A 22,617-nucleotide genomic window follows, 5' to 3' on the forward strand; every position below is an offset into this window, starting at 1 on the left:
CGAGAGACTGAGAGAGAGAGAAAGCGCGAGAACGCTGCGGTGGAGTTCCTATAGGGCCTGCGAACGAAGGACTAGGAGGACAACGGCAAACATTCTGAACGGGATTTCCATAGCCCTCTTCTGCATGCACCCACACCGAACGGCCGATTCCACCCGCATCCCTTCGTTCCCCCCCGTTCTGTCCAGAGGCAACCTGTAAAGGTAAAGAACGACGAGCGCATAAAGTTGGTGCGTGAGCGTGTTTGGCAGCTTGACGGGAGGTGTATTCGGTGTTTCGTGGTTCACTGCAATAGGTTTCGAGACGAAAAAGTCTTGCTGAAAAGCGAAAGCGTTATTTAATTCGCTTATAACCCAACGTAAGACTCATAAAGTCACACGTACAGTGATTTTGTCTTCTGAATTTGCCGCTGGTTAAATACTGAATGAAGCTTTTGTGTGCTCACGCCAGTACAATAGCAGCGAGGTCAGTAAGAATCGAGTCTTCGAATCTTTCCTTGCGAATCAGAGCGAGGTGCTATTAGTGGTACCGAAACCAGTTGACTTTTTGCGATATTGTTTGTTTTTCTGTGACACTGTGCAACGTCTCAACGCAAGAACGCATGTTTTACTTGTCATTGATTGTAGACTTTCATTTTGTCATCGTAATATATGAAATAGTCTTGCAAAGAAACACTGCAATCCTAGAATGTTGCAGTTGGGATGTTTTTGGATCACTAGGAGCCAATACCAATTGTTATGTGTTCAATTTCATAGAAAAGTGATTTTTTTTTTTCCATTTTAATATTTATTATAGAGGAAACTTGATTTCACTTGAACAGATAGCTTACTGATAGCAATTATTAACTTGCCAATATTATGCAGAACAGTTTTTTTAATGATCTTGATTATTATTATTAATAAATATTTCATAATATTTGGGTTAACCTGTTTGGTTGCATACATTCCTGAAACTGTTGTTTACATTTTCTGCTCAGTGCAAACGATTGCCCTGTAATTAATATTAATAAACCAGTTTTCATTAAATGGTGGTCAAGCTCATCTAAATATACATATTCATGCTTAAAGGGGTATGTCATCAAACTCACCCTCATTCCAAACCTGTATGCATTTTGTTTAACTTGCAATTGATATTTTGTGGATCATTGGGACCCAAAAAACTTTGGACCCCATTGACTTTGATGTTATGGAAAAAAAAATGTCTTCTGTTATGTTCAACAAAAGTAAGAAAGCAATACAGGTCTGGACGATATGGTGAGATTTAATAAGTATCCCTTGATTGGTAGGTATGTTTAAGTCAATTAAGTTATTCAAACAACACAATAAAATATAAAATAACTTTTAAAATAATTGACTGTTAATGCTGTTGCTCAGTGGTGTTGTTGTTCAGGGATCCACCAGATGTATTTGATTAGTAGACCTGACAGTTGACATCGGTCAATATCCTATGTCTGCCTTTCTCTTTAGCATCTGTTGCACAGCATTTCCCCTCCTGTGATATTTCTGTGGAAGGGAGCATCCTTGGCTCTCTCTGCTGTATTCCAGACCGTGTGTGCATGCCAGAGATAAAGGAATTGGACTGTTGCTCTAAATCCCGTAGTTCTCTAATTTGCGAGCTTTTGGCACAGGGGCACGAAAATCGGATAGGGCAAGAATAATGAGCTGCTGGCACCATTTCCCTTGGTATTTTCATTCAGTGGCTGTAGTCGAAAGTGGAAATCCGGTTGGTCATAAATTCATTACACATATCATACGATGACTGTGCTAAATTTACCAATTCTCACTCTGCATCAGGTCAGATGCCGTTCAGCCCTCTCAAAGACTTCCCCTTCGTAGATCAGATTGAAGCTCAATTTAAAATTGTTTGTAAATGTAAATGCAAATGTCATACAGGGTTAATGTGCTTGACTGTCATGTATTGCAGTAATACTATGCTTTATGATCCATCTCTTTTTAATTTAAATATGAATTAGCTGTGGCTCTTATCAGAATATTTTACAATGGCACATTAATCCTGTAAAGCCTGACATGAAATAAGTCAGACAAATCTATTTGGAACAGTTTTTACAATGAACATTGTAATGTTTGAAGCAGATGTCATAAATCTCAGTAGACCGGGAAGATTTTAAAACGAGCGGTTCATTCATAAATCCGCAAGGTCCTACCTTCATGCTGTGGAAATACAATCCAGAAGATAAGACAGAAAACAATGAGAGCAGCGCTGAAAACTGGTGGGGCTACATTATGTCTATAGCTGACTGCATACAGAAATGCAACATAAATGCATGTATCAGTTGTTGTCAATGTGTTTCTCAGATATAGGCCTATGTCTTATAATAAGATGATATTTAACCCTCTATTGGTCCTCATACAGTAAAAAATAAAAAATATAAATTTTTAATAATACAATGATATATCAACATTTTTATTTACTTCTCAACTATACATTTATGCAGTGGTTTGGGGGGATATTATGCTCCCTTATTGTTATTATTATATTTTTTTTTATCTATTTACCATAAGAATATTCAACTTGACCATTACTTTGCTTGTGAAATAATAAATTTTTTGGCCATTCGTCCACACGAACACTTCAAAACCACAGCTTTTTTACGCCGTTTGGCCATTCGTCCACACGAACACTTCAAAACCACAGCTTTTTCTACACCGTTTGGCCATTCGTCCATGCGAACACTTCAAAATCATTGCTTTTTTTACGCCGTTTGGCCATTTGTCCACACAAACACTTCAAAACCACAGCTTTTCTACGCCGCTTGGCCATTCGTCCACGCGAACACTTCAAAACCACAGCTTTTTCTTCGCCGTTTGGCCATTCGTCCATGTGAACACTTCAAAACCACAGCTTTTTCTACGCTGTTTGGCCATTCGTCCGCGCGAACACATTCGTCCACGCAAACACTTCAAAACCACAGCTTTTTCTACGCCGTTTCGCCATTTGTCCACGCGAACACTTCAAAACCACAGCTTTTTTTACACCGTTTGTCCATTCGTCCATGCGAACACTTCAAAACCACCGCTTTTTCTACGCCATTTGGCCATTCGTCCACACGAACATTTTAAAACGACTGCTTTTTCTATGCCTTTTGGCCATTCGTCCATGCGAACACTTCAAAACCACAACTTTTTCTATGGCGTTTGGCCATTCGTCCACGGCTCCACGCGAACACATTCGTCCACGCAAAGTCGCGAACACCTCAAAACCACAGCTTTTTCTACGCAGTTTGGCCATTCGTCCACGCGAACACTTCAAAACCACCGCTTTTTCTACGCCGTTTGGCCATTCGTCCACACGAACACTTCAAAACCACCGCTTTTTCTACACCGTTTGGCCATTCGTCCACGCGAACACTTCAAAACCACAGCTTTTTCTACGCTGTTTGGCCATTCGTCCACACGAACACTTCAAAACCACAGCTTTTTATACGTCGTTTGGCCATTTGTCCACGTGAACACTTCAAAACCACAGCTTTTTCTACGCTGTTTGGCCATTCGTCCGCGCGAACACATTCGTCCACGCAAACACTTCAAAACCACAGCTTTTTCTACGCCGTTTGGCCATTCGTCCACACAAACACTTCAAAACCACAGCTTTTTCTACGCCGTTTGGCCAATCGTCCAAACAAACACTTCAAAACCAAAGCTTTTTCTATGCCTTTTGGCCATTTGTCCACGCAAACACTTCAAAACCGCAGCTTTTTCTACGCCATTTGGCCATTCGTCCACACGCAAATGCAGTATCTGGTCACTGAAACCGAACCCTTTTGAAAACTCATGCCAGGCTGAAGATGTTTAGGAACGAAAAGGTTGCAGTGTTGTCGTGTGGAGATTTTGGCTTGTGACGTCGGAACCAGAAACGGTAATACCATTTTTTCCAGGCTTCTGATTGGCCATAATTGCTTTATGGTCAGGGTTATATCGCCACCTGTTGGTTTGGAATGCTCTTGATAGCACTTCATAGTGTTGCGTTTTTGCGTTTTTTTTGTTTTTTTTCATGTGGAAGCAAATTCTTTTGTAAACGAAGGAGGAAAAGCTTGTTTTATAAAAATCATTTCTTAATAGTAAGAAATGAATAATAAAAAAGTTAATAAAACCAACACCAAAAAAGAAATCAGCAATAATCTATCATGAAGAGGAGTCAAGAGTGAACAGTGTACAATAGCGTAAGCACTCTTCAGCGTTCTTCTTCATGAGCATTTGAGCGTGTGGGTAAAAACTAGCCTATAGTGCCATCTGCTGTTAAAAATGAAGCTCAGAATCGATTGGAGAGAGAATTGTGATGCATACCGAAAATCTTCTCCCTGAATCCCGATGCATCGATTTATTGTCCCAGATGGCGATCTTGCATGTGTTTTACTTGACAGGTGAGTAATACTGTGTTCTGTATTCAAATTTCATGTCAGTAAACGATGTAAAACAATTAGTATTATTGTTAGAATGTCTTGTTGTCTATGCATATGATGTGAAAAATCGTAAGGTCATATTCACCGCAAATACTTCTCGGAATGTGAACTGTTGGCTGTATCTTAGAAAATGACGTTTATCTGAAAAGTGTTTCAATCGTCCCGGCTCTCCCCTAACATCTGTGATAACTAATTTACTTTTAAACCTTACTTTTCTTGCGGTTCTTTCAGTTTAATGAAAAACAAGCATGTCATTAAACGCAACAGTTATAGAAATCGAACTTTACCTCATCCATGATAACTAATTTTCAATTCCCGTCTGACTGATTTATCCACGGTGGAGTTGAAAACAACAGTTCCCATCATTCCGCGTTCCTCCACTGCGTCATCAAGCAAAGCCGTTGTTGTTGTTTTGAATGTAGCGCCCTCTAGTGGCATAAAATCTTAGGTATTGTAGCTTTAAGTAAGAGTGTTTAACTTTCTTCTACCTCAGTCCAGAATGGCAGGACAGCTGAAAGGTTTGTTTGAACTGCGTTCTACTCTACAGACATGAATTTGGATTTCCTTCTGTCTGAGGCTTATTCTTTTGACTTTTGTTGTGAAAGGCCTTTTTCATTTGCCTTTTTAAAAAAAATTTTTTTTAGAAAAATTACGGTAAAAAGTATAACTCAAAGCATTATTTACTTTCCTTAAAAAATTAGTTACTCTTTTAGGGAGTAATCCAATATTGTAATGTAACTTTCCCCAACACTTACTAAAACATTAGCTTCTCAGTTGCATTGTGTTCAGAATTGTTGTAACTGTAAATAATAGCGGCGCGCTATTAAGAATCTGTCCTATAGTCTTATGCTCTCTCTCCCATGCAGCGCAGGAACAGAGCAATTTGCAGCTCAGCGTGGATGATGCATATTTTATTAACAGTCTGGGAAAATCTAGCATCTCAATATTTCATCAGTGCACAGCTTGTCATCGGTGCCAGGAAAAAGTATTAAGTTTTCCAAAAATAGGCTCTGTTAAAAGTTACCATGAAGAGGACAGATTACTTGAACTGCGACTTCTTGTTTCTGTCAGGGCATTGTTTAAAATCTGGATCTCCAGAATGAGCTCCTGCTGAGCATTATCTCAGAGAAGACCTTGAGGAAGGTACAGTACCTAACTTTGGGCACTGTTTGTGCTTCTAAAAATATTTTGAACAGAAAGATAGCGTTAAGGAAACGGAGGGAAAAGATTGTTGTTGATTAACTTTGATCAGATTTTGAATGTCATTCAAAATCTCAGATCCTGCTAATGTAATATTGACAGTGGCAGATTACACAATGTCCATGTGTTTTGACTTTACGTGATGCGCATGAGAAGCATCATGACAGTTTTCTCATACTTATTTTTTTCCAACATGACTGGCTATTGCACCACATCTTCCACTATTTGAAAATATAGAGTTTAGTACAAGTTAAGCTCAATCGACAACATTTGTGGCATTATGTTGATGATTACCACAAAAATAATTTTGATTTGTCCCGCTGTTTACAAAAAAAAAAAAAATAGGTAATGGCAAGGCACTTAATTGGGACCCATTTTTGGTGGAGTTAACAGCATATGTATTATTTGTGCTGAAAAGTTGTTTAACTCTGTAAAACCTGTTTATGAGATTAATTTACTTATAAACAGTATATATGGAAACCATTAAAAATTGGTTTGTGTTTCAGGGCTAAGAAAGAATATTTAAAGGAGAACTCCGGCGAACAATGAACCTTTGGTCTAATAAAACATCAGTACATAGTCAACCGTTCTCTGGGATTTGTTTTCATGATAATGGAATGTAAATAGTTTTATTTCTAAAAACTGTTTACCGTATAATGCTAGTAATGGGGGCATTGACTAAGTAAAAAGAAATCACTAGTTTATACCACTAACAAGGCTCAAAATAGCCCCACACTAACACAGTAACATAATGAGGCTCCATACATGCAAAACGAAGCATTGAGAACTTTGTAAGTGTACAGACCGTTTAATAAGAAGATACTTTATGAAGACAGTTCACTTCGTGTATACAGACAGGAGCCATCTTAAAAAATAGTCTCGTTAAGTTGATCCCCGAACGCCGTTCATACAGTTCAGAAGTTCGCTGAAATTCATACAGTTCAGATCACTCAGCACGACGTTCGTGGTTTGACTTATCGAGACTATTTTTTAAGATGGCTCCTGTCTGTATACACAGTGGCCGTTTCTCAATACCAAGTACGCAGACTTCGGACTTGCGTCCTTGGTAGTTCAGACTTGCAAGTTCGACTCCGGAGAACGAACTCCCGAGGATGCGAGGACGCAAGTCCGGTTTTTCTGCAAATGGAACAGAGCGTACTTGATCGCGTCACTCAGCACGCTCTACTCTATATTTTAGGCAACAATAAAACGAAATTTGCTACAACTCTGCATCTTTTCGTCAACAATAAGACGAAATATTTTATAAAACACCCCTCTGACTCTTCATTAACAAAAAACAACATAGCCTATAATAGCCTAATGGCCATGTGGTTCAGGCTACGCGATTCTCTTCACTGCATATATTTATAACAAAATGAACATGATCTTTTTGTTTTCATTTTAAAAATATGAAAAATTGGATTTTTATTGACATTTATCAAACAGAGACAGGGTTATGTCATTTTATTTTATTGTTCATTTAGTGAAGACAATATAAAAAAAATAGCCATGAAACCTTAAAAACTATTTTTTTTTTTTTTTGCGCCATGGAACAAATTATAGTTTAATGAGACCAAAGATAGACTTATACACAAGACGAGTTATACGTCAAGGTTTATCCACTAGACTAGAGAGATCAGAGCCGGCGGCAAACGTCAGAAGCACTAGCCGAGGATAAGCTGTTCCAGTCGGGGTTGATCTCGCTGAGTGTCCGCTGAAGGCTTGGATGTCAGAACTCCGAAAACGTCAGATGCATTTTACAATATAGGCGCTATCTTTATAAATAAACTACAGATTTGAGATTTAAACAACCACATTCTCGCCTGAAACACTCTTAAAATTACATTTCATGACTCAGTAACAGTAGTATTTTGATATTTCGCGGATTTTCTCCTCTCCCATTGACGCTTGCTGGTTGGTGCGAGGTGCATTCTGGGATACCTGGCTATCTCAAGTCCACACAAGTCACCTCTCGATGCATCCTCGGTAAACGGGGCGGATCAAGAACACATCCGGGGATTTGAAGTGGACTTGGCTAGATGCGAACTTTGAATTGGAACAGTACTTCGGCAGCGACTGATGACGTTTCACAAGTCCACAAGAACACAAGTACAGACAAGTACGCATATTGAGAAACGGCCAAAGTGAATTGAACCATCCTCGGTTTCTGTTCATACTGCCATAGCCATTACATAATCATGGTGACAGACATGAAATGACATGATTAAAAAACATGAAATTTTGCTCTCATTCATTTTTTTTTTTTTTTTTTTTACAAATTTGGTGTAGATGTTATTTATACAGATAACTTACTGTACATTAAATGCACATATGCACATAATAGCCATTCAAAATAGAGAAGGCTTAATGGTACTGTGTAAAAAAAACATCCATTCAATTTCACATGACAGCTGTTGACTAACAACATAAGTGGATTGAATGGTACAAAAAAAGTAGAATATTTTCCCTTTAAATCTGTAGCCATCAAGCAGACTGCTGTACAGTTATATAAGCTATGACCTTATTTAGAACCTCATCAATATTAAAAGAGGACAAAAAACAACTCTAAGAACAAGAGAACATGAGTTTGACACAGAAATGAAACAAAAATACTATAAACCTAAAACAATAACTCTAATTTATTATAATAGGGAGGGACAGACTGCAAGCATGAGATCATCTGACATCTACAGATTGATACCTGTAATAAAATTATTAACATTGTGTCTTGGTAACGTATAGAAATATTGTGTAACGTTAGACCAAGTGAAACAGCGCTGTTTGCACTCATCCATAAACATTATTAGATCCATCAGCTTGACAGCAAGTCCCATCATTCAGCTCATTACTGCGTCATCAACCTACGCCTTTGTCATTGTTGGAAGTTGCACCCTCTTGTGGCGAAACAATCTTACATATTGTGCCTTTAAAATTAAGCAGCTTTGTATTAAACATGAGAAACAATGTCGATGTCTAATTTCATCAGAATAACAACAGAATAACAACTTTTTTTTTTCTCTGACCAATAAAAGATTGGTTGACTAAAGGGCTATTTACACGACACCAGTTTCGACCAAAAACTGAAAACTTTTTTATGCTTTTTGGCCGATTTGTTTTGGGGGCCTGAAAACTCATACTATTGAAAATGGGTTTCAAAGTTTAAAGGAATTGTTCACCCAAACCTTGTCAGTACTTTCACTATTTACTTTTACTTTCATTTAATTCACCCCCAAGCCATCCTAGGTGCATTTGACTTTCTTATTTCAGCCAAATACAATTGGAGTTATATTAAAAAAAAATACCCTGGCTCTTCCCGGCTTTGTAACAATAGTGCTGAGATTTTGAAGCTCTAAAAAGCACATCCATCCATTATAAAAGTAATCCATAGGACACCAGCGGGTTAATAAATGCCTTCTGAAGCGAAGCATTGGGTTTTGTTAGAATCAATTGACATTTTTATAAACTATAATCACCGGCAAACTGCCGTACACACGTTCATGAGAGAATCAAGTTCCGGAGGAAGGGTGACCTCTGACGACTTTTGCATGTTCTTGCATGTTGATGACATTTGTGCAAATTCAGAGATATTATATTTTTTTTTCTATCATGGATTACCTTGACTTACAAACACATCTTTTGTGAACTAGGAGAAAAAAAAAATCTCTCTTCTATGGCATGTATGGACATCATTAGCTTGGTCAACCTGTTACTTTTAGTTGCACCTATTTTAATGTTGCCAATTTTTTTAATGAAATTCAACCATTTTTATGATGCTGAATTTAAAAAATACAAGCCAATAAAATAATATAACACTAATTGAAAGTAACTGAAATATAGAATTTATTGGTAACCCTTTATTTGGATGGTCCCTTTTAAACATTCTGTTGACTTTAAGTAACTTTGTAACTACATGTGAACTAACTCTCATTGGCGTATTAATAGACTGTCTGTTTAATATCTGCTAACACTTTGTGATGGTACTCCAACAGACATTCTTCTGACTAGGAGTAACTTTGCAACTATATGTCAACTGATTCTAACCCTAACTCATCCAGTCTACTCTACTATAAAACACTCTGATGAGAGTTAGTAGACATTTTGGTGCAACGTAACTTATAGTCAACAGAATGTGTTAAAGGGGCCATCAAAAATAAGTGAAATCAATATAATAATAATAAAAATCAATATTTTATTCAGTTTTATGCAACGATCACATTTAACAGATTTATTTTTTTGACCAAATGGATCAGTGAACGAGAGGGTAGCGTCCTTTTACCAGCGTTGCCCAGCACGGCACACCATGTTATAGAAAAGTAGGGCTATTGCAAACAGAACAAGTTTGTAGTCATCGTTATGTTAATAGAATCTATATGGTTTCTGTCTCAAATAATGCCTTTACACTTACTGGAATGTTAATTCCTCAAGTAGAGAGGAAGATTTGGTAATGAAGCAGGCAGAAACTTTGATGGATGAGTAATGTTCTGATCACTTCATTTGCAAGAGTTCCAGTATTTCAGGTGTAGCTTTTAGCTGGCCTTAAAATGTTGAAAATGTTGATTTTCACCCTCAGGCACTGCCAGGCTATTTTTACCTACTTGTAAAAGTCTTAGACTAGACTAGAGCGAGAAGAATCCTTACCCACTCTTGAATCATTATGCTGTTCCTCTTTCCAGCTTATTTTAGTCAGCTGATGTCTTCATTAGTTCACATTAAGAATTCACTAGATGTTAATTAGCAATCTTTTCATCCATTTGTGCCGTTTTCTTCATGGGTCATACTCATACTTGCGTGATCGATTGCTGTATGGTTTCCTAAATGTTTACACATATCTACATTTTAAGTCTTTGCTGTGTGTCGCAGGCCTTTTTTCTTCCTTTTCTAAATTGGTTTATTTTCCAATGGCTTTCTTGGCCAGTATCTCATCACTGTTTGAAACATGATGCAATAACATGTTGTTGTGTTCGCAAATGTCAGTTAAAAGATCCATTTCAGCGACAGAATGAACATGCTTAAACCTGTGCTCAACTGCTTCTCCACTGCTTTTATGGCATGACTTGGGTCTTCTCAATTGTTCTTTTATTAGCTTTCTGAATAATGATACCGCATGTCATTTCTGATCACACAGGAAACAGAGGAGTGGGAGGAAGCCTGCAAACCATGTTTTGTCATCAGAATGTCTGTGGCACAAACAGTTGTGTGAGGCGTATAAGCACTAAACTAAAATAAAGCGTATTTGGAATTAATGGTGCAATGTGTAAGATTTCTGAGGATCTATTGACAATATAAGATCCATAACTATGTGTTCAGTGGTGTATAAAGACCTTACTCAATGAACCGATTATGTTTTTATTACCTTAGAATGAGACATTTATATCTACATAACCGCGGACACCCCCTTCTATGAAGGTCGACGTATTGTGAACAAACAGCGCTACAGAACGCGTTTCGTTCATGCTTTGAAAAAGAAGCCGCAGAAAGCTAGAAGCTAGCCATAGACATCGTGAGTAGTGAGTTTTCCCTTATCAGTGGTGTAAAATATGTAGTTGGATTGTTTCACGTAACTTACTTCTTCTCCCTCGCCGTGTTATGGCTTTGACAATCAGCTTAGTTCTATTGACCGTAAAACAGTAACGTTACAGGAGTTACCAACCCCTCGATCTTGGAAGCATTTTAAGTCGATCGCAAAGAGTTTTCAAAACCAGAGAAAAAAAAAAACAAACAATATTTGTATTCATTATTTATTAATTTGTGTGTTGTAAATGGTGTCTAGGTGATGTGGTAATGCGATCATGCGGATGGCAATTACAATTACGTCATTTATAAACAACGCTTTATGCTTTAACCAGCTCAGCCACAGCCCTACAGCATAACAGCTCGTATTAGCCAGCTAGACTTTTACTACCCTGTTAGAAAAAATATGTAGTTGGATAGTTTCATGTGGTTCTTCTCCCTTGCTGTATTACGGGTTTGCTATGTGGGGAGAAATGTGCTGGTTACGTTTTTGAGACAATCAGCTGATTATTATTATTATTATTATTATTATATTATAGATTAAGACCCTTGATCCTCACCTGACTATGTCTTTGTAAACTTTATCCATGATGTGGTTTATAATGGACTATGGTACAGAAACTTGGCTTACTCTGGCTATTCTGTGCTGTCTCAGACGACGATACAGTATATTTGTCCCGTTTTTGCAACCGTAGCTTCTTCGAAAGGTAGGGGTGAGCAGTGGGCTGAGCCATTAGTTCAACTTGCAACCAAACCGCTAGTTGCCGCTAGCATCTACACACTGCACCTTTAACACTGAGCAGGCAATGTGAGCCTAATGCATTTTTAATGTTTTTTGGTGGCACTTTTAATGAATAGGATAGATGTTTTATAGGATTTTATCTAATCTTTAATGAAATATTTATTGTCAAACTTAATATTATGAGCTGTTTTATTTTCAGTTCACTGGACACCAAAATATGGCATTAATGTGCCTTTTTCTTTGGATTAAATTTAGCTTGTCTTAGGGTCTGATTGAAAAAAATGTGTTAAACAACATAAAGGATTTGATTTTCTGTTGATTGTTACCCACCCGAGCCCTTTCAGTTTCAGTTTGGATTATTTAAAAGCTCCAGAGCTTGAACTTGTTTTTTGGATGCAAATGTAGTGCGTTGGGCACAACCACTGGTTTCACCTCTCATAATGTAGTAGTTCGAGAAAAGTGCAAAGCGATTATTGAACGTACTGTATCAATTTAGATAGGACTGCAGTTTGTGTTCCTGTTTGATTACATTTCAGTCATTTACTGTTGCAAACATCATTTCCTTGGCCCGGCTGGTTGGGTGGTGACTGGTGAATTAAGAATTACTGCTCTAAATGTCTGTTGTTCATAAAATGAATGTCTGGCTTTCTGCCAGCGTTTTTGGGAAAAACGTGTTGACTAAAGGTGGCATCACCTAAAATGGACAACCATGTTGTGCAGTTGCCCTCTGACAGGCCTAATGATTGTTCTTATTAGTCATCCCTCTGAGAGAGATCTCTGACTCACACACTTTGTGTCTTTACTCATACATGTCATGCAAATACTAAGTGTTTGCACACATTCAAATTTATTCGGTGTTTAGAAAGCTATTGCTTTCTTCAGTGTTTGAGGGCTCTGGTGGCCAGCAGTTAGAAGGCAACATGTTCTGCCTCAGGGTTATTGATCCGCTTTCGTCCCAGCCAGTCTGGGAGCAAAGAGGGATACGGATTGGACTGCATTCACGTCATGTATGATCTTGAGTCATTTAACTGTTTAATGCTTTTTGAGAGGAGACAGAAGAGAGGCTTTGTCTATCTATTTTGCTTTTATTGTTGGCTCCAGGCATTCCTGAGGAACAAGAAATGATACCTCAATCCCCAAATGCATTTCAAATTTGATGTGAGCGGACGTTCTTCAAAGCTTATGGCATCAGACAATTTTGAACCAAAATGTCAAACATGAGAAATAAATCTATTTGAACAAAGACATGATTGCTCTTTCACACTGTTGCTGTAATGATCACTTTAGCTTGTCTTTTTTTGCAAATTTGAAGGAGATTGCACATTCATTCTCTCCTAACCACACATCAGAATGGGTTGTGTTTGTGACTCTACAAGCTTTTGTCTAGGAAGCCACATTTGCCATAGACACAAGACAGTCAGTTCCAATGCATTCTGAACACATTGGCCCTCATTTATCAAAAGTTCGTACACCAAAATTCCAGCGTACACCTTGCGTACACTCAAAAAACCACGGTGAGTTTGAGATTTATCAATATGGACGTTGGCGTACGGCACGCTCAAATCCTACACCAGCTCAGGAGGTGGTGTACGCACGTTTTGAGTTAGTGAGGAAATGCGCAGAAAAACAACACCACAAATGCACTGACAAACTAAAAGATATGATATATTATGACCCACTCAGGGACGTTGGAACTATTTTGTGAGAGGGGGGGGCGGGATTCCCGGTGGGGGGGGGGGGGGGGGGGCTGTCGGAATTACGCACCGTTTCAAAATATTGGTATTAAATCCATTTTCTGAGAATTTATCAGTCAACTTGTTGATTAAAATGATTGATTAAAATGAAATACAATTTATAAAAACGAAATTCTTTTAAAAAACATAATAAGTCAGAATTACTGTGGGCTATGTCTGACCCATTCCAAATGTTTTCCGATATGGTGACTCTACTGATGGACCGCTCCTCGATCCATCAGTGCTTGAGTCACCATATATCGGAAAATAAAACGTTTTAAACATGAATAAAACATATCCTGTTAAGCAGAGCATTAATTTAGTTCGTTTAAATAAGAGATCTAGCGCTAAAATGTTTTGTTTTTGAAATCAAGAGGAACGCTTGTTGCCGCTGCTGTCAGTTGTAGGCTATGTTCTCTGTGGTGCGCAGTCTTCACTCGGACGCGCACTTTAATCGCCTTTACGTCGGAGACTCTATTCATTCCGGTAAAATCACAAAATAAATGTGTCCTATGCTTGATATTGACTGTAACCACAGATGGACATATTCTGTTTTGATGAGAGAGAAAAAAAACTGTACCTAGGGCAGATTAGAACCCGTAACCTCTGGCACTCTGGGCAAAAGAGCTACCACTAGACCATTAAAACGGTCAAATGAAGTCTGGCGGATCGACGTATTTATTTATGGGTTGAATAGAAAGGCTGCACAGTTTGACAAGTTTGTACCCAGCACTTCCGAATGTGTCTCTGTGCCCAGCAAATTTCAAACTGACGCCCGTGCTTAGGTGAATTTAGGGGGCGGCCGGGGGAGGGGGGCGGCCGTAGGAGGGGGGGCGGCCGCCCCTCCCGCCCCCCCTGTTCCAACGTCTATGGACCCACTGTAAAAAAAAACACACAAAAAACACAAACATAGTGATTATAAACTTCAGTGTTTATTTTTGTGTAACATGGCCTTCAATGTTTAAAATTTGTGACTTTACCAAAACATTTGATTTGTAGCCATATGGATTCCTTCAGTTTCGAGCCTGTGCGCTTTAACTGGCGTTTCAGGGTTAGGCCCGGAAGGTGCGCACGGACTGGGTTCGGTAATGGAAGGCTTTCAATGACCAAAAAATAATTCAGACTGACAAATGAATTTAAAAATACATTCTTCTTCTTTTTAAATAATACTAATAATAATATAAATAATAAAAACGACATTCTTCTTCTAAATAACAATAAGCGTCATATAATTAAAATCATCATCATAATAATAAGAATATTACAAATTGTCATGCAATTATGAATGTGAATGAATGGTACTCCACATCACATCATCATTGTGATAGGTCATTTCGGCTCCACGTCAGAGAAGTTTCTCTTCTTTGCCATCTTCAGTTTGTCCATGCCGTAAAATGAGGGCGTGGGGGGAGCAGAGACTTGAATATATGGGGAGTGCTATTCTAATGACGATCATTTAAGCCGCGGGATTTATCAAGGGCAGGCATTGCGTACACCTGGATTTCAAAGGGAACGCACAGCTTCATAAATAGGGTGGTGAGAGGAGTGTAAGCTTAATATTACGCCAAATACAGTACGCCCGTTTGTACACAAGTATGATAAATGAGGGCCATTCCGTGGACAAAACACACATAAAAAACAAGTATTGGAAACCATTCTAAATTTTCATTCTTAATGCTAAATGGCTAAAAAAAAAAAAAAAACTTTAAAAATACAATTTTGTATTGTTTTGTACCCAGTCAGTGTTTTAAGAGACTTCAGTGTTTTGCATTTATCCTAGTGATCTTAATCAGTTCAACAAAAAGATCCATTCACTGATTCTGTTCATTTCTGCAGGTTGCATTTTCACAGTGTTTTGAGAGAGTTCATTGAAATCCCTTATTGAAATTTGCATGTCGACAAAATCTGCTAAGAAACTCAAAATAGGCTTTACACAAATTAGTAAGAAATTAATTAGGCTTTAAAGCAAGATTAGTATTTATTTTCAAATATTTGTAATACTATTTTTCTTAATCCAGCTATAGAAAAAAAGTTTAATGACATTTTTGTCAGTTTGATTACCTTAGTTATTTTTTCACATTAGTCATTCTTCCACACCCCTTCTCTCCTTGCTGAAGGAAAATGATTTGCATGCCGAATTGAACAAATATTCAGTCGTTCGGCAGAACTGAGTTGTTTCTGCAGTTCAGTTGTTTTTGCAACCAAGATGTCACAATTTATTCAATTAGTTCAAGAACGACTTTATATTGTGCTATTGCCATTCTTTAAAGGCAGAAAAGCAGTCGTGTTTCAAAGATGAGCTTGTGCGAAGATTATAATGATTCGTTTACTTAAAAGATTCTTTCACAAACAACCGTTTGTTGGCGAACAACCGTAAATGTGTTGACACATTTAAGAAAATGTTATTTTCTCACCAAAGCAAGTAAAGGATGTCGTAGCTACTTAATGGAGTGTGGGAGAAAGTGTCTTCCATTTTAAAGTGTTTCATATTTCCATTCTTTCACTAATAAGATGCCAGATGCCAATCTTTTGTGATGAACAAAAAATAACATCACAATTACTGTTTTCTGGAAGCAAATAACGCAGATCAACTTCATAGTATATTATGAATGTGCCATCTGTAAAATGAGGCTTACATTTTTAATAGTGATTGACAAATCTGTTTTTCAGCTCATCATAGATGAGGACAGGATTGTTCGTGGAGTATGCCAAGACTCTGTTGTTGTTGTTGTTGTTGTTGTTGTTGTTTTTTTTGTTATATCCTTTTTTACGTATTTTATTTTATAGTCCCCAAATAGTTTACTTATTGTTGTTGCTATATTATAAAAGGGAAGATCTTTCTTCACTGAAGTTGCATGTATAATTGTAAATTTTATAGTCTCTCACTATAAATGTGCATTATTTATCCTTCCACATTCCTGTGTTTTGGTTATAGTTTTCTTAGCATGCACTGTGGAAATATTTATTTATACACTGCAATAGAAGCGGAGATATGCTGCTTTCTATTCAACATGGAAAATCAGAATTCTCTATTCCTTATTGGAAAAGTGGAAAAGAACACAAACAAACTTGAACACAAGCAAACTATGCAGAAATCCACAACTCTGAGATGATCTCACTGAGATAAGCAGGGGCCTTTTTTAAATGAACGTGTGTTCGGATATGATCCTAAATTTCACGGATTTCCTCCTACCACAAAAGTGAGGAGCAAATCGGGATTTATAAAGGCAGTACCTGCAATTTTGGGTTGACTGCAGTTTTGAAAGTGGGATGCATTTAGGAATCTTTTGTGTATGGGTGTTTTTAAACCATCCATATGGAGATTTTGGAAAGTGTAGACTTTAACATTTAGGCACATTCTATGCTACATAACTGTCTATATAAATGCGGGCACAGTATGTGCCATTTTGCTTTCTTATAGAAGCAAACCCCTCCTATCAATTGTAATTATCCCATATACAACTAGAAACGTAATGAAGCATTAGAAGCAGCAGACAAACCAAAAATTGATTCTTGACAGCTGTTTATTATCTGAATGCTAAGAACATTGTGGTCTGAGTTCCTCATGAGTTATTTTTCATAAGAAAGTGCTCTTTCTTGCTCCTCTAAGCATTCTTGATGGTACTGTAGTGTCAAATTTGTCAGCTTTTTAAGTTTCCTATTAGCGCAACAGTGCTGCAAGGATAGATCAGGATTTGAACGACACTGGCGCCAAGACACTGCAGCTGGACCTTAAGGGATCTGCAGTTTGAACTACCAGATTGGGACACGGTCAAGTATTAAACTGGGGAAGCAGATTTTACATCCCCTGTGCATTAAAACCGTGGGAATTTGGCAAGGGACGGTGGTAGAGAGAGACGATACAGTGAGAAAGAGATGAGAAGGCAAAGGCAGGGTTAGACAGAAACTGAGATGTTGTGAAATACCAGTTATTTCTCGACTAAAATAGGTGTCAGGACTTTAAATGTCACAGAGGCTATTATTACACAGCAGCAGAAGATTTCCGTGTAAAGTTGTCAAAGTACCGACTTCAGGACCAAGTTTAGTTGAAGTTTAGCATTTCACCCTTTACAACATTAATCTTTATTGAAAGTGGATCATATATGTAGTCGAAATGCAAAATAATTTTTTTAATTTGGTACCCTCTTGAACGAGCAAAGACTGCTAAGAAACCGAAGGGTGCATTTGTATGAAAGACTACAACACCCACAATGCACCACATGCCACAGCTCAGCAAGCCACACCCACTAATCCGGTACTGCGCGCACATCATAGAAATCATCCTTTCGTCAACAAGGCTAACGTTAGCTGCCACCAGTTTGAAATTCATTTCACGCAAAATTTCTAGTTAGTTGGCTGTGGCGAGCAGGACGAGGGATGTGAGAGCGGCGCGAGAGGCAGCGCAAGGCCGGTGGCGTGAGAGATAATATAATGAAAGACAAAAGACGCACCGACCGGTCTCGTATCTCTCTCAGAGGAGCGGGAGCATAAGCGGCAGATTGAGAGAGAAACAGGCCTGATTTTATGTTGTGTGTGGACATCAGTCGTCAATGAGGATTTGTTTTGTATTTGTTCATTTTACTATCAAAATGTTTAAATGTTCGCAGATTCGCGCCTCCTCCGTTAACAAACCCCGTTACAATGTTACAAACGTTACAATGGCAAACTCATTAGTGAATTACTACTAGTTTGTATTTCTTTCTGTATGGTGTATTACTGCATGAAACCTGTTCAGTCAGGTGAAACTATGATGGGTAACATCACAACACAAACGTCCGTGTGCTTGTCTGAATCAGAGATTTTGTCCAGGAGAAATTGCCGTTGTTGAAATTCTCTGCAGCAGACGGACTCTATCTGTGTAGGCCGTAGTACGCAGAGATTGCACCGGTACCAGCAGTCTACCTCAGCTCGAGCCAGTTAGGACTCCCCCTCCTGCTCCTCCATCAGCCTCAGCTGCTCTTCACTAACTTATATTGCGGCTTGTAAAGATAGCCACGAACATCGGATTTGAGCAGCAGACTTTCAAAATCCTCTTCTTCCATATCATGTTTAGTTTCTTCTGTCATTGTCATACTTCCTTATCTCCACAGCACTTGTTAGCTTAGCTTCCAAAAACGTCCCACCCACTGATCTGTAATAGGCCTGTAGGATGAGTGGGTCCCACACCCTTGAATAAAAAGGAGCTTTGTAGTCCCTGTCATTTCAATGAAATGTGACTTCCTGCTTATTATGACGCAAAATGACGATTTTTACGTCATAATAAGCATGAAGTAAAACACTTCAATCCTTATTTCTCCCATCTCAGGGGAAAATAAGGGAATAAACCATGACCATTCAAAAATATGACTGGGTTTCTAAAGATATAAAGCTTAATGCAAATGGGTGAAGTGACTCTTTAAAGTACCAAGCACTGAAATGTTCAAATTGTGACCCTGTTGAGCGGAATCCTAAAAACCTCTAATTGGCCATTGTGTTCACATGTTCATCGGATATGTCTGTGATTGGCTACAATGATCAACACACAGGAGCATTTGAGAGCACACAGAAGTGTTTGAAAGTGTTTTAAAAAAAAACGTGAGCGGGAGCTTTTGACAGCACTGTATCTCTCCCACTCCCGTCTGTACCCGTGTAAGCGCTTGGTGTAGAGCGTCATTGATGTATATTTAGAACATGTTTTTGAAGCCCTGATCAATGTAGCCAATCACAGACATATCTGCTGACACGCGCGGGTACGAGGGCCAATCAGAGGTGTTTACGGTTCCGCTCAACAGTGCTCGAAGCGTCACATTTTTACAATTTCAGAACCGACTTGGTATCAAAGTCGGTACTTTTTCAAAGCTCTATTGCAGTGCTAAAATGTTTGGAGAATTATAAAAAATTAACTGCCTGAAATTTAAATGTCACATTGACATACACATGATATCAGTGTATATTAGTTTATGCTTTTTTAAGTGTAGGTTTTATTGTTTTAAATGGTTATGAAAAGTACAACAGAGCATGTGCAAGTGACTTGAAAACCGTGCCTTAGACAGGAAGAGGCCGCTTTGGAAGAGTTTGTTTGGTTCAGCATCATATTTAGGGGTGGGTAAGTGTCTCTAAAATAACAGACTAGTGTAATATCACAGGCTGTAAGTACTTACATGTTTAACTGCCACAGATATTCCCTTCTCAGAGTATTGGCCTTGTGAAATTCTATTTTAAATTCAGCTCAGACAGGGGTGTGAGTAGTGCAGGGAAAAGAGGGACTGTGTACACTGTACAGAGGGACCAGAGGGGGACACAGCTCCAGAACGCGATTTGCACTAAGTGCAACAAATTGTACAGCAAACCTAGTGATTCCATTGACCTTTGAGAAAAAAAAAACTTTTTTTTTTCACCTTTCTTCAAATCCAGTGTTTAGTTGCTCCACTGAAAATACTCATTGGCTGCAGTCTTGGATCTTGTAAACAAGGTTTCGTTGGTGGACGCTAAGGGCACAGATTAGATATCAGCCATCTACAGGATCAGATTTAGACTTTTTCTTTTTCTTCGAAAAAGCATTTTGAGTTTAGTGTGCAAACAGATCAGGTGGTTAGCGAGTAGCGAGTATGTGTGGGCGGTCTGTGGGCTTGCTGTCTGAGAACCAAACGATGGCAAGAAATACTTAAGAAACTTGGTTTGAACATTAGATCACTCTCTGAAGCCTCACAGGTTGTGAGGGTGTTGTAATATTAGGCTTGCAGGGTTCCCACGAGTCCTTGAAATCCTTGAAAGTTTGTGAATCTGAAAAAAAAAAAAAGAAAATAGACATATATAGATAAATGGCCTTAAAAGTACTTGAATTTATTTTGTGCAAAACATTTTCTGGAAAAAAAAATTCATATTATTCCCTCCAGTCCGTTAATGTGTTATTTCGCCAACACTTTGTGGCGTATGCATAGTAGCTTTCTTCATTTACGTTGCGTTATGTTGTGTTTCCTGCGTGAGGTACTTTGTGTTGTACGTTTCCATGACGTTCACACGCGCCAACGTTTGTTATTGGACACAACACGTGTGTCCCACATTAAGTTCTTGAATTTGAGAGTATTGGACCTGGAAAGTCCTTGAAAGGTCCTTGAATTTGAAGCTAACCAAGGTGTGGGAACCCTGGGCTTGAAATAGTAATTGGAAGTTTACAGCTCATTTGTTTTTTTGTTTTTTTCATCAAGCTCAAAAAATTACCATACACTACTACTGTTCAAAGGTTTGAGGTCAGTACTATTTTTTAAAAGAATTTAATACTTTAGTTTTATTTGGTGAGGATGCTTTAAATTGATTAGTTACAGTAGACATTTGAAATGTTACAAAATATTTATATTTCAGGTAAATTGTTCTTTTTAAGTGTCTTTTTATCAAAGAATACAGTAAATGTTTTATCAGTTTCCACTGATAACATTTTCCTTTGCCATCACAGGAATAAATTACGTATACAGTAGATCTTAAAATATAATAGTTATTTTAAATGGTTACAATAATTCACAATATTACTGATTTACTGCATTTTTAAAGCTTTACACAATTAAGTCACTATTTGCTGAAAATCTTCACATGTGTACAAATGAGATTTTGAGAGGTTTAGCCCATTTCTAAAAGCAACACTAAAGAAAATTTTTTACCTTAAAATAAAGTTTACAAAATCGTATCAGTGGTCCATCAAATTGTAAAAGGGGGAAAGGCACTTCTGCATTCGTTCTGCAGCCCTATATCTGCTTACAACCACACTATGCAAGTTTCTGTAGTTCAAATGAGACATAAGAAAACTACAAATTTGACTTGCTTTACGTCAAGCGTTACAATAGTCATTATATAGTTTTCTTTGTTTCTGATGTCACAATACATCATACTTTCATGAAATCATGCAACATAATCTACCTTGTATTTGTACATCGTTCATTCCGAAGCCGGTGCTGGATAAGCTGCGAGTGTGTGTGTGACATTAGGTTGCAGTAGGTTAAATTATTTATTATGACAGCGGTAATGGACAATTCCGCTTCCAACCTGAAGGGCAAGAGGAAAAGTTATTTAGTGTTGCTTTAAACAAAGGTATTGTATGAAATGGACTACTTTTTATGTATTATATCTAGCTTTTCCCCATTTCTGGCACCTGAGGCTATTAAGTCCTCACTCCCGTTCATTAAGAGCAGCTTGAGCATTTTACAGAACAGCCCCTTTCACGTTTAATGGAAAAACAGGAAGTCATACGGACTGGCCAAAATGTAGATGAGTAAATGATGACAGAATTTTCATTCTTAGCTGAACTAGGTCACATTTCTTCTTGTGTCCTTCACAAGGACTTCCTGTGTGTCACAGCTGGCCCAATTTGGCCTCACTAGCCCCCTCCTCTCTCTGTTTTCCTTTCTCTTCATCCCTTCTTCACCTCAGGGTCAAGGCTTTCCCAGCAACTGGGTTGCAAGAGTGCACAGTCACATGGTTCAACTTCACCCCCTGAGTGCTGAAAAAAAAAAATTCAGAGACACTAGTTATGGTTATTAACGCACACAAATACACACAAGAGGACACACACACACACAGAGAGAGAGAGAGAGAGAGAGAGAGAGAGAGAGAGAGAGAGAGAGAGAATAAGCTAACTGCAGTGAGAATTAAGCACAACTGCCAATAATGTACAACCCCCCTGATGTCTTTCTTTCCCACTGACCTAGTCACTATGATTCATCTCCCTCAAAACCCACAATGCAAACATTTATGCAAATTGTTAGTTGCATGTTTTTTTTTTAAAGAGACCACCATTCTCCCACCATTCTGAACAGACAAATAGACAACTAAAGAAAAATTAGTAATTCACTGTACTACAGTATTAGTTCAGAAAAAAGTATTGCAGTCTATTTAAAATGTTTCATTCATTTCAATTAATTGTTTTAGAAAATTGGTTTGAATGAATGATTCAATGACACTTATAGTATTATGAACACCATACTAATACTGTGTTTGACCCCCTTTCACCTTCAGAACTGCCTTAATTCTACGTGGCATTGAT

The 22,617-nt window shown here is 38.1% G+C and overlaps 1 protein-coding gene across 1 annotated transcript in view; it reads left to right on the plus strand.

Moving 5' to 3' along the window:
* The window catches only part of nck2b (NCK adaptor protein 2b), a 52,930-nt gene continuing 30,313 nt past the window's right edge, over positions 1 to 22,617 (plus strand). Inside the window, exon 1 of the mRNA XM_039667993.2 lies at positions 1 to 201. The gene's annotated coding sequence lies outside the window, so the exon portion shown is untranslated. The remainder of the gene's footprint in view (positions 202 to 22,617) is intronic.

The sequence above is a fragment of the Pimephales promelas genome, chromosome 8 (genome assembly GCF_988280905.1).
Source record: "Pimephales promelas chromosome 8, fPimPro1.hap1.1, whole genome shotgun sequence".
Taxonomy (NCBI): domain Eukaryota; kingdom Metazoa; phylum Chordata; class Actinopteri; order Cypriniformes; family Leuciscidae; genus Pimephales; species Pimephales promelas.